General features: G+C 44.4%; 1 non-coding gene across 1 annotated transcript; it reads left to right on the plus strand.

Annotated features, from left to right (window-relative positions):
* The first annotated feature begins 8,247 nt into the window (after positions 1 to 8,247).
* On the plus strand, positions 8,248 to 8,320 carry trnav-cac (transfer RNA valine (anticodon CAC)). The gene has a single exon. It is a non-coding gene; the product is annotated as a tRNA-Val (tRNA).
* The last annotated feature ends 1,261 nt before the right edge of the window (positions 8,321 to 9,581 follow it).

The following is a 9,581-nucleotide window of genomic DNA, read 5'->3' on the forward strand; positions in this document are numbered from 1 at the left end:
GTGTGTGTTGATTATGTACATTGCAGGTAAATTCTTGATCTTAAATTTAGGCAGCTGATCGCAGGCGTTGACCCTTTAAACAGTTTCCGTGAGCCGGCCAGGGCATTCATGATGTGGTTGAGCTCTCTGGTGTTCATTTTAATAATAATCATACAGAACGTTTCTTCTCTGATTCACCTCAATAATGTTGTCAAACACAGCATACACGACCATATTTACAGTGCGTGGTAGAGGCTGCTTGAAACGCATCTCCAAACGCATATTGCCCGTCTTCATCAGTGAAAAATGTTGTCCACACTCTTCGTCAGGGGTCAGGTTGAAACCGTACAGGGTGTAACCGCTGCAGTATTCCCGGCGATCGATCAGCAGAGTTTGATCCTTGAGATGGCGACCCGTAGCCAGTACTAGACTGTAATATTCACGAACCGCATTGCCGTTTTCAAAGTCAGGTTGAAAAGGTCTGGATGGAACCTGCACACCATCGACGTACAACGCTATAAATTCCGCATTATAATCTTTAAAGTTAAAGGGGTTCTTGTTGTAAACCCCGGTAAATGCATCATTAACCACGAGGCCTATAATAACCTGTTTTGGGAGCTGTCCTAGAAACAGATTTTCCTGGTTCATCACCCGTGTCCCTGAGGGGATACTGTGGACTTTCATATAGACTCTTTCGATCGGGTACTCGGCGTTTGCCGTCATTAACGCCTGCGCGTGTCCTAGTTTAACCGCCGGGGAGACGGACACTTTTTTCACAAACAGCGAGGCCGATAATATGGTCAGTTTATATTTTTCAGTATCAGGGGTCATCAGACAAAAAGCACTTTTACTACGGATCATTTTAATTTTAATGTCTACCCCGTTGAGCATGAGTTTTTCTTGGAAAAATATGTCTGCATGGATATGCCCCATTAGCTCAAAGGTCCTCCCTTCTGTTGAAGAGGCCGTTCTTTTTTGCAAACCCTTATTGAGTCCCTCTGGATCCTTGTCGTCCATAGCTTCCGGGATGTCTTTGAAGAAAAGGCCGGGGCTGTACTGTTTGCTTAGGGTCTCCTTACTATAATTAAGTTTACACTCCATCATGGCTCTATAGGGGTAAGTATTGCTGCTTTGACTAATGAGCCGATCTCCCAGGGTCACATCCACCTGTGAAAACATGGTGGCCACCGGGTAATTGATGACCCCAGCGTTGGTCGTCTTCTCGATTGCATCGCCATCCTAATCAGTCACTTTTCAGTTCATTAAAATAAATGTGTTATTCAAATCAATATAATCCTCGCCATTGCCAGCTATAAAAAACTCCAGAGGGGCCGTGTCTGAAATTGCAGAAAGAGGGGGAATCTCTACATATATGATCTTATCTATACTCGTTTGAGTGTATGGAACTGTAAACAGATCCAGTTCTGATTTGACGCATTCTTCCGATAGACTGTGGACAAAAGACATGTTTAAAAGATGTATCCTGAGGCTCTATTTTTCTTTCTTTGAGACTTTCTTTTTGCAGGTTTTTTCTTGTGCTGCTTCCTTCTCCGAGTGTTTCCACAATATGTTGGAGAATGAGAGATTCTTCGTTTTTTGTTAGCCACAGATCATCGTCGCCCTGGTGGACACATGCTGTTTCTTCTTTTACCCCCCCTCCTCGCCATTACCATGAGACCCGAACCCTCCTGATGCTCATGGCTAGCTGCTCGGTACATAACATTGGTGAACACGTCACTAACAATATTTTTAGCCGCTGATTTCAAGTGGGGTCTGGCTATAGCAAAGCCTCTCTTAAGCAGGGGTACGGCCATTCTAAAGAGACCACGAAAGAGTCCTCCTAGACCGGCGCCATACATTGTGGGGGCTCCTACAAAACCGGGCAAGCCGTTCCATCTTGCATCTTGTAATAATCCACATAGGCGCTAGGATCTACATAACCCCTCGAGGTAGCCATTTTAATAATGTACACACTGTTTCAGGGGTCGAAAATGTAGTTTGACATTAACTTTACCGAAGCGGAAGGGTACGTTGATATTCTGATCCGATTTTACTTCGATCGTGATGTTGTCAAAGTGGGTCTTTGAGACTGGTACGTAGTGTGGCTTGTCATAAGTAATTGTGACCATGTCATTGCTTTTACCTTTAATAAGTACATTTCTCAAAAGGGGGACATAACTATCCCCAACCCTCTGGTGGGTTATGATATCCGTATACACATAAAGAGTGTTAAAGCCGCCACACCACTTCTGAGAACCTGCTCTCTGTGTCAGAATAGAACCCTAATATACGCCCCAGTTGGCCGCTGGTTTGAATGCTAATACCTGGTAACACCTTGTACACTCTGTTTTTAATAGGGTTGTAGTATAGCTTGATGTTGGGGGTGCCTTCTGAGAACTGTTTATGCATCTCATCTAATATTTTATCCACATTGTCATAATAACCTCCTTGTATCGTGAATGTCCATTGACTCTTTTTAACATCATCAAAAATGGCGAAGGTGGCATCCTTTTCTTGTAAAACAGCCCAAGTGTAAGGATACTGTATTTCCGCCAACCCCACTTCCCACAACCCCCTTAGATCTATAGATTTTCCAAATTGTACCGTGTAACTGGATATTTCATTTTTAGGGTATATATCGAGAGAGGCGTTACTGGGTAGAGTCACGTAGAAGCCTCCTGATTCCATCTTGAGTATCGAAAGTAATGCCCCCAACACACCCGCGGGCTTGTTGTTATAAGGATTGAATATCGCAAACCTGTTGTTCCGGGACCCAACTATTGAACTTTTCAGGCCATCCAAGCCATTTCACCAACACATATTTTTTCCGGTTCTGGGTTTTTTCAGCTAATATCTTTTCAACTCTGTATACACTGTCTTTACCCACAATAATTTTTTGTAACTCGGCTTCGTAAAACGTTCCTTCTATATCCTCCCCGTCATAGTCTTTTAACCGGTACACGGGGGGGTCTCTAGCCAACTGTTCGGTAACTGTAAAATATTCGTCAGAAAATGTTTGTTCATAACCTTTGGCAAAAGTACTCCTTAGCTTTGAAACGCGAACCACATCACCGATGTTGAACTTATAAGTAGTTTTTCCCTTCTTAATAAATGGTCCGTATAATTTTGTATAGACCTGAAAAGAATTACTTTGATCAACATCTATAGACTTCATTTTAATACTGGTGTGATACCCTTGGTTGTAAGCATCAATAAAATCCTGAACTTTATCAAAATACTTGAACGTGTTGACCGCTGTAAAATATCTCCACATTTTGGTCTTTATGGTGCGGTTAAACCTCTCCACTACCGATGCTTTAAGCTCATTTCCGGTGGTGAAATGATGTATTTTGTGTCTCTTCAGTAGATTCTGAAATTCTCTGTTGAGAAACTCTTTTCCTTAATCAGTCTGCAGTTTTTTAGGACATCGACCCTGGGACAATATATCCTCAAAGGCCCTTGTCACCGCCCAACCTGTTTTATTATGTAGAATTCGAGCCCAGGCATATTTTGATTACACATCGATACACATCAACATCAATTTGTGACCATTGTTATGTTTTGATAAATTTGACATATCGACTAGATCCATTTGCCATTGTGAGTCTATGTCAGTTGCATATACGCGGTTTCTTTTAAACTTAATCCTGAGAGGTTTATGAAAGGTATAGGCGTCTTGTTCCCGTAACCATTCTGAAACAACCACAACATTAACCTTCACTCCGGCCTCAGCGAGTCCTCTTTGAAAACCCTTCTTACCCGCCAAACCCCCAATCTTGGCTGGGTTGTAGTATAGTTCCTGCATTTGGGGAGCTTGCCGAGTCATTCTGTCAAATAACCACACAGACCCACACTATGCGCAAAGTTTTTATACAAGGTTTTTTATTCAACTTCAGGAGAGCAGATACCCCTTTTTAGACATTTGAGAAAAGTATAACATACACAACAATTTTTTCTACGGTCCAGACAAAAAGAAATCAGATGATTGGTTACTTGATCTATATCAACAAATATACCTGTTTCTTTATCTTGTAGGCACACACCTCAGTTACATATGTAAATAAAACAACAATATGACCTATTTTAAAAGTAAACAGAGGTGTATTAAACATGCTCAGTAAAAGGTCATACAGATGTTGATGAAATGGCCTAATATCATTCTTGGCCCCCTTGAGCGCTTCATCCCAGTGTTCGTACCCCCCGGTCTTTGTTACAGCAGCCATTCACTTTTCCAGGTTTGAAAGTTGATCCTCATCGATGGTTAAATCTGTAGAGAAAAGGCTCGCGTTGGCTACTTTTCTGTCAAGCACATGGTGTAATAGCGCTCTCAGGTTAGCTGCAGAGTGTTGATGACAGAACCAGTTGCAGAAGCAGTCCAGAACATTCCCCATGTTCAAAGTCCCTTAGTTCAGGTCAGAGTCTGAATCAGTGGCGTAGATGTCGAATTCTTCGTCGCTGCCCCCAGCTTTAACTTCTTTACGGAAGAAATAAGCTTTTAGCTTGCCAGCGGTTTTTCTACTCGGCTCATCCAGGTCATTGAGCAGCTGCCCAAGTTTCTCTATTATAAACGGCTCCTTTTTCAGCTCCAGCAAAATCTCATCTATGATTTTCTGGACTTGTCCCGCAGTGACATGTATGTGGGAGTAAGACAGCGCCTTGATTAGTGCCAGTTTCAGCCACGGTTTGTTGAGTCTTCTGTAAAACACGTTGAAATAGAACAGGAAATAGTAACGGTCTGGTTCAAACAAACAACTGTGTCTCAACTGACTGGGGTGATTCACTTCACACCCCCGACAGACTTCTTTCAGAGCTCGGTCGATGAGAGCACTCAGAATATACACCAGGGTGCTTTTAACCACTCTGCTTACTTGGTCACATACCCCGGGCATAAATCCTGCGTCTTCATCATGCCTCCGGGACAGTCCGATGCTCATTGGGTCGCCTGGTGGTTTGTGGGGTGTTTCTACATCCATTGGACTGACCCCCTCCTGAGACGCACAGACGGTAGACAGTTCGGCAAAATCGAGGCCCTCCATGAGCTCCAGAGGCTGGGGATCCCCGAGACTCATTTGGACATCCATCGCACCGCATGTTGTTTCATCCTGAGGGACCGGGGTCTGAGGTCTTGGAGAGTAACCGCAGTCAGAGGGTTCCGGAGTGTATACAAAATCTGGGGAATAGAACCAGGGGTGATCCCGGGTTTGAAGAGGCCTGTAGAGCCTGTCGACGTCCGCAGCTTTCGGGTAAGACATTCTCTTTAATTTTAAACCATGAATGAATTGTTGTGCCTTTTATCCTATCTCTTCACTACGTCACGACACACCGCCCTCTTAGAAGAGAGTAGCCCCTGAGCCGTCAGACCCCCCTTCAAAACCCCACACGTCGTCTGTTTTATCATCGTCGTCGTCATTCAAGGGGGATATATAATCCATAATCCAGCATATTCTCCTTCTAACCAAATCCAGTTGCGAACATTTGGTCAAGATGTCAAAACCATCATTTATACAGTTTATGACCTCTTTCAAGAACGGCCAGTCCACGGCGTCAAACATAATTTCAGTAACCTGTTTTTCTGGATCCTCCACACCCCTTTCAATAGGGTTTGTAATCAGGGTACTGCTAAACAAAATCTTACGATCTGTAGTTAGAGATAGACTCTTCACCACTCTACCGTAGTTCTGCAAGCTTTCCCATTCACACCTTTCAAAACCCTGAGTCGGAGACTCCATTTCGCATTCTCTTGGACCCTCTTGCAAGCCTTCTAGAGTCTTATCCACAAGCCCCAGATATTTCCAGGCCATCACCTTCAACCAGTCCTCATAAGAGTATTCAATTACCGTCTCAAAAGGTTCCAACGTACCCTCCTTCTCTCCCAAAGCAAAAAGCTCCACTCCAACATAGCCGGGATCCCTTTTAAAGCGGTAACCCTGTCGAGCCCCGCAGAACAACACCCAGGAGCGTTCAATCTTCAAATTGGTGAGTACAGGAACCCTTGCCCGGGATTGTTTCTTGCGGGGTTTCATGTTGATGTCGCTGGACATGTTGAAGAAGCGGGATGTTTCAGAAGCTGAGAATTAAAGAGGTATTGCCTAAAAGAAGCGCGGGTTCTTAAATAGAGAGGAGAGTTTTGGGGCGTTGCCTTCAGAGGGGTGGGGGTATTTATGGGTGGCCTTGTTGTTCAGGGTTTTATGGGTGTACACTTTCTGACGGATATGACGTAGGAATAATTAAGGAAATAACTCTACCTAAAATCACGCCCCCCAATTATGACTTAGGAATATTAATAAGCTTAGGGCATACGTCATAACAAAATAGGCCGCGCCCAAAAAACCCTACTATCTACTCTTATGTAGTTGAAGGCGCAGTATAGCTCTGATAGTCTGGTGGTGACAGAAGACCACCAGCCGTTTGAACAAGCCATTCAGCATCACCTTGTTGGGTTAAGTGCAGGCACTGTCAGAGCGCAGGGCGTCCTGCCTTTGAAAGAGTTTCCGAAGTGTCCTGATGTGGCCTTTTGCAATGCCAAACAGGTCAGTGAAAATGGCATCCTTTCGCGGCACTTCAGACGCCATCTCATAGCCAAGCCGACCTGAAACGCCTGAGCACGTTTTACCAGCAGGCTTCAACGGTAACCGTTCGAAGCAAGAGGCAGCGGTGTCAGTTTCCGTAGTGTAACGGTTATCACGTTTGCCTAACGCGCGAAAGGTCCCTGGTTCGAAACTGGGCAGAAACAGCCTGCTGTGGGCCGGTCCTTTTCATCCTGCTTGCCCTCGTGGTTCCCCGGAGGCGGTGGGTAGCTTTTCTTCATTGGAGTGCCCGAAATCGGTGCACTCACAGCGTCCGTCCGTCGACAGGTTGAAATTGTAAACGCTGGTGTAGCCACTTTTAATTAAAATCTGATGATAATGATGATGATGATGTTGTTGTTCTTGTTGTTGTTCTTGTTGTCGTCGTAGTCGCCGTCATTACTAATGTTAAAGTAAAGCAGTAGTTAGATTTGTTGCTACCGTAAGGTGCAGAAGGCACAATAGCTCTGTGATTGTCTGATGGTGGCACAAGACGAGCAGCAGCTGTTTGAACATGCCATTGAGCATCACCTTGTTGGGGTAAGTGTAAGTCTTGTCATTGCTCAGGGCGTTCTTCCTTTGAAAGAGTTTCCAAAGTGTCCTGATGTGCCCTTGAGCAATGCAAAATAGGTCAGTGAAAATAGAAACCTTTATCTCACAGGCTGGCCCACGGGAAACGCCTGTGTACGTTTTACCAGCCGGCTTCGATAGGAGTTATTCGAAACACCAGGCCGGGTTGGTTTGCGTAGTGTAGTGGCTATCACGTTCGCTTCACACGCGTAAGGTCCCCGGTTCGAAACCGGGTGGAAACAACCCGCGGTGCACGCGTGCCAGTGCCGTGTTACCCGTCCCCCATCTCTCTGCCCCAAGGGTGGCTGTCGTTTTCTCTTCCTCTGAGTGTCAAGAAATCCTGACCTTGAGAACAAACGATCGCAGAAGGGTAGCTTTGCGAGGCGCTGGAACTGACACTTTTAAAATCGATACATGTTGTTGCTGTTACAATTCGACCGTAGCAGGATCGGCGACATTGCAGTTACTCTTATGTAGTTGAAGGCGCAGTATAGCTCTGATAGTCTGGTGGTGACGGAAGACCACCAGCCGTTTGAACAAGCCATTCAGCATCACCTTGTTGGGTTAAGTGCAGGCACTGTCTGAGCGCAGGGCGTCCTGCCTTTGAAAGAGTTTCCGAAGTGTCCCGAAATCGGTGCACTCAGAGCGTCCGTCCGTCGACAGGTTGAAATTGTTAACACTGGTGTAGCCACTTTTAATTAAAATCTGATGATGATGTTGTTGTTCTTGTTCTTGTTGTTGTTGTTGTTCTTGTTTTTCTTGTTGTTCTTGTTGTCGTCGTGGTCGCCGTCATTATTATTGTTAAAGTAAAGCAGTAGTTAGATTTGTAGCTACCGTAAGGTGTAGAAGGCACAATAGCTCTGTGATTGTCTGATGGTGGCACAAGACGAGCAGCAGCTGTTTGAACAAGCCATTGAGCATCACCTTGTTGGGGTAAGTGTTAGTCTTGTCATAGCTCAGGGCGTTCTTCCTTTGAAAGAGTTTCCAAAGTGTCCTGATGTGCCCTTGAGCAATGCAAAATAGGTCAGTGAAAATAGAAACCTTTATCTCACAGGCTGGCCCACGGGAAACGCCTGTGTGTGTTTTACCAGCCGGCTTCGATGGGAGCCATTCGAAACACCAGGACGGGGCGGTTTCCGTAGTGTAGTGGCTATCACGTTCGCCTCACACGTGAAAGGTCCCCGGTTCGAAACCGGGTGGAAACAACCCGCGGTGCACATGTGCCAGTGCCGTGTTACCCGTCCCCATCTCTCTGCCCCAAGGCTGGCTGTAGTTTTCTCTTCCTCGGAGTGGCAAGAAATCCTGACCTTGAGAACAAACGATCGCAGAAGGGTAGCTTTGCGAGGCGCTGGAACTGACACTTTTAAAATCGATACATGTTGTTGCTGTTACAATACGACCGTAGCAGGATCGGCGACATTGCTGTTACTCTTATGAGTAGATGGTAGAGTTTTATGGGCGCGGCCTATTTTGTTATGACGTATGCCCTAAGCTTATTAATATTCCTACGTCATAATTGGGGGGCGTGATTTTAGGTAGAGTTATTTCCTTAATTATTCCTACGTCATATCCGTCAGAAAGTGTACACCCATAAAACCCTGAACAACAAGGCCGCCCATAACCTGTTGTTCTTGTTGTTCTTGTTGGTCAACTGTAGAGTGTGAATGGGTCGGCTCTTCCTGTAGTGTTTGGGGGTCTTTTTTAAATATACATGTAATGGTTTAGTAAATCTAAACCGTTATAAGATCAACAAGTTCTGTTGTCTGTAATGGTCCCAGGTCTTAACAATGCCAGTTTTGAATAGTGCGTTTATCATATTCACACTGTCTCTGTCTGTCTCTCTCTCTCTCTCGCCCAATCATTTTATAAGATCAACAAGTTCTGTTGTCTGTTATGATCCCAGGTCCTAACAATGCCTGTTTTGCATAGGGTACTTATGTTATCCACACTGTATCTGGCTCTGTCTCTCCCCTCAAATTTAATTAAAAATAAAATTAAAAAAGAGGGTGTGTGTGTGGGTGTTTGTGTGTATAGGTTAATTGTTTTTGTAAAAAAAAAAAAAAAAAAGCTGTGGTTATATTTTATCTCTCACATAATGTGTTCAGTCGTTTTACTTAAATACATTCTAGGGTCTTAAAGCTCATAGGAGTTAGACTTAAGATAAGGATATGCTTTTAAGGTATTTTAGCAGTCTCAATCCCTGATGATAAGGAATCGTTTAAAAAATAAAAACAACTGATCACTCAATGCTAAATAGATCACAACACTCAAGGCTAAATCACTCACACCATGGGGGGCGGGGGTGGGCTCAGACAACAGTAGGTATGGCGTGTGGTATCAAAACATTCAGAATACTTTTAACCTATATAATTTATAAGCTTTGTAAAATAAACCCAAATATCTCTTTTGCGGGGATAAACGCTGTTCTGAGTAGTTTGTGACTTGTTTAATACCAAACAAAGCATC

The sequence above is a fragment of the Amia ocellicauda genome, assembly GCF_036373705.1.
Source record: "Amia ocellicauda isolate fAmiCal2 chromosome 11 unlocalized genomic scaffold, fAmiCal2.hap1 SUPER_11_unloc_1, whole genome shotgun sequence".
NCBI classification, from domain to species: Eukaryota; Metazoa; Chordata; class Actinopteri; order Amiiformes; family Amiidae; genus Amia; species Amia ocellicauda.